The sequence below is a fragment of the Rhinopithecus bieti genome, unplaced genomic scaffold (genome assembly GCF_001698545.2).
Source record: "Rhinopithecus bieti isolate Rb0 unplaced genomic scaffold, ASM169854v2 scaffold_1037, whole genome shotgun sequence".
In the NCBI taxonomy this organism is placed as follows: domain Eukaryota; kingdom Metazoa; phylum Chordata; class Mammalia; order Primates; family Cercopithecidae; genus Rhinopithecus; species Rhinopithecus bieti.
The window spans coordinates 268239-272150 of record NW_016803268.1 but is presented as its reverse complement, the minus strand read 5'-3'; positions in this window follow the sequence as shown (position 1 = coordinate 272150).

Here is a 3912-nt window from a genome sequence, read left to right as displayed (position 1 = left end):
AGTGGCCGGATCTCAGCTCACTGCAAGCTCCGCCTCCCGGGTTCACGCCATTCTCCTGCCTCAGCCTCCCGAGTAGCTGGGACTACAGGCGCCTGCCACCTCACCCGGCTAGTTTTTTGTATTTTTTAGTAGAGACGGGGTTTTGCCGTGTTAGCCAGGATGGTCTCGATCTCCTGACCTCGTGTTCTGCCCATCTTGGCCTCCCAAAGTGCTGGGATTACAGGCTTGAGCCACTGCACCCAGCCTTTTTTGTATTTTTCTAGTAGAGATGGGGTTTCACCATATTGGCCAGGCTGGTCTTGAACTCCTGACCTCGTGAACCGCTCCCCGCCGCCACCCAACCTCCCAAAGTGCTGGGATTACAGGCATGAGCCACCGTGCCTGGTCCTAACTTTTAACATTTTTTTTTTTTTTTTTTTTTGAGACAGAGTCTCGCTGTCACCCAGGCTGGAGTGCAGTGGCCGGATCTCAGCTCACTGCAAGCTCCGCCTCCCAGGTTCACGCCATTCTCCTGCCTCAGACTCCGGAGTAGCTGGGACTACAGGCGCCCGCCACGTCGCCCGGCTAGTTTTTTTTTTTGTATTTTTTAGTAGAGACGGGGTTTCACCAGGTTAGCCAGGATGGTTTCGATCTCCTGACCTCGTGATCCACCTGTCTCGGCCTCCCAAAGTGCTGGGATTACAGGCTTGAGCCACCGTGCCTGGTCAACTTTTAACATTTTTTAGTAAAATCTCAGTGTTGTAAGTACTGCTGGTAAGTCCATAAGGATCTCAGGTAGGATGGTTGATGCCAGTTCAGAGAGAGTCACTGTTCAGCCAGGTGAGTCAGCACTAGGTCCTTGCCAGGACGCAGCAGCAGCTGGAGGACTGAGCTCACAAATTGCATCCTAAAACCTTGTGGTCGGTAAGGGACACGTGAGGCCCTTTGAGGAAGAGAGAAGGTCCCCTTGTGCCCCAGCCAGCTTCCCATTAGGTTAATTACCATCTTCTGCTCAGACATCCCCGGCCAGTGCTGCACTGTGGCAGTGGTAAGTCTGCAGCTCCAAAGAGTGCTCTGGGGTGGTGGGCCAGTCGTGGTGAGAGCAATGTCCCCCAACTTGACTTCTGGCAAGAAGTGGTGAGACCTACTCAGTGGGGTGTTGCAAATGGAAGTCTCTATTGCCAGGCATTGTGAAGGGAGAAACCACCCTGTGTGTGGGCCCAAGGATCAGCTCAGACGTCAGCAGAGAACAATTCCCCATCCTCACACACCTGGCAGTGTGTGGCCGGGGCCTTTCATTACCACGAATGTAGAGACTGCTGCTCCTGTGTAAATAAGATGCTCATGGTAGGTTTTCTGCTGTCGCTCTTCTAAGGCAGAACTTGAGATTCCTAACTTATCCTTTGTTGGTACCCATGCTGGGGGCGGCAGGGACAGATCAGGAGGGGAGATCTGCTTGAGTGCCAGGTTTGTGGCACACTGTATTCAGGGCATGGCACCCCACCCCCACCCCGCTCATCTCCAATTTTCCTTCTGCAAAACCCCAGTGCTCCTGTTAGTCTTTATGCATTTATTTACTAGAGATAGGGTCTCACTGTCACCCAGGCTGGAGTGTAATGGTGCAATCACAGCCCACTGCAGCCTCGACCTCCCAGGCTCAAGTGGTCCTCCTGCCTCATCCTCCCAAGTAGCTGGGACCACCAGCACACACCATCACACACCTGGCTAATGTTTTTAAAGTTTTGTAGCAGTAGGGTCTGATGTTGCCCAGGCTGGTCTCAAACTCCTGGGTTCAAGCTATCGGGTTGCCTCAGCCTCCCAAAGTGCTGGGATTACAGGCATGAGCCACTGTGCCCGGTCCACTCCTGTTACTTTTGGTTGTGTTTTAGTTTGGGGAATCAAAGAAAGACATTGCCCCGCTGTTGACTATAAAAACTTTAGGCACAGTTTGTGATCATCAGACTCCTTTCTGCTTACAGATGAAAAGTCCAGCTGGACTGGGCATGGTGGCTCACACTCGTAACCCCAGCACCTTGGGAGGCCGAGGCAGGCAGATCACCTGAGGTCAGATTTTTGAGACCAGCCTGGCCAACATGGCGGAACCCTGTCTCTACTAAAAATACAAAAAATTAGGCCGGGCGCAGTGGCTCAAGCCTGTAATCCCAGCACTTTGGGAGGCTGAGGCAGGCGGATCACAAGGTCAGGAGTTCGAGACCTGCCTGGCCAATATGGTGAAATCCCGTCTCTACTAAAAACACAAAATACAAATAAAATACTAAAAATACAAAATATCAAAATACAAAAATTAGCCGGGAGTGGTGGCGGACGCCTGTAGTCCCAGCTACTCGAGAGGCTGAGGCAAGAGAATTGCTTGAAATCAGGAGGCAGAGGTTGTAATGAGCCGAGATCAGGCCACTGCACTCCAGCCTGGGAGACAGAGCAAGATTCTGTCTCAAAAAAACAAAAAAACAAAAAAAAAAACAAAAAATTAGCTGGGTGTGCTGGCGGGCACCTGTAATTCCAGCTACTTGGGAGGCTGAGGCAGGAGAATTGCTTGAACCTGGGAGGCACAGGTTGCAGTGAGCCAAGGTCGCGCCACTGCACTCCAGCCTGGGTAACAAGAGGATAACTCCTTCTCAAAAAAAAAAAAAAAAAAGGAAAAAAAAAAAAAGTCCAGCTGGACCGGTGCAGTCGCTCATTTTTGTAATTCCAGCACTTTGGAGACCAAGGTGGGCTGGACTGCTTGAGCCCAGGAATTCAAGACCAGCCTAGACAACATGATGAGATCCCATCTCTACAAGAAATAGAAAAAATCAGCTGGGCGTGGTGGTTCATGCCTTTAGTCCCATCTACTTAGGAAGCTGAGGTGGGAGGATCACTTCAGCCCAGGAATTTGAGGTTATAGTGAGCTACGATTGTACCATTGCACTTCAGCCTGGGTGAGAACTAGTCTCTAAAAAAAAAGAAAAAAAATCATTGTGGAACTTCTTTTTTGGGATAGGATCTCACTATGTTGTCCAGGCGGGTCTGGAACTCCTCCTGGGTGGTCACCAGGAGTTGTCCAGGTGGAGTCTAGAACTCCAAGTGCCCCAAGTTTCACCTCGGACCCGCACCAGAATCTCCGTCCCTGGAGCCCAGGCATCTGCATGTCATGCCCCCGGTGGCACTGGCAGCCCAGGAATCTGCATATCATGCCCCGGTGGCACTGGCAGTACCCAGGCTTGGGAACGTTTGTGCCCCAACTGCATTTTCTTGCCCAGTTATTCAGATCTGGCACAGCTATGGCTGAAGAGGCCTCAGGATAAGCCCCAGCTGGGCTTGCGTCCCTCAGGCGAACACCCAGTCTCCGGGAGTGACCCGGCCTGAAGACACAAACACGCCCCAGATGGGATGGCGCCATCCCTGGCCAACCGTGCGTGTTTATTTTTCACGGACACCCTGGAGACGTCACTGCAGGCACATTCCCTGCTAGGCAGAGGCATTTATTAAGGGCTTCATACGTGAAGGCCGGATGCGGGGGTAGTCGCCCTCGTCCCAGCCACCCTGCGACAATCCCTGGAGGTCACCTTGCCCGGGGCTCGGGGAGGCCACTGCGGGCTTTGTCTGCTCAGTTCCTCCCGGCTCCCTCCCGCGTTCCCAGCGGCAAACCTCCCAGGCCCCCGCGGTCACCGCAGTGTCCCCGGCTGGACGCCGGCCGGGGCTTGCGTGGGCACTGGCCGTCTGGGTCTGCCGGGGAGCGCCGGGGGTGTCACCGTGTGTCCGAGCTTGCGGGCCCCGGCCCATGTCTGCGCCCCCCACCCCTAGCCCCGGTCCTGCCCAGGACCCGGCCTCGGCCCCGCGCCCCTGCGTCCCCAGCCCCGAGCCCGCAGCCCCTCCGCACCTGCCCGCGTCCCGCCCCCCGGGTCTGTCCCTCTCCGAGCCCCACCCCTCCGC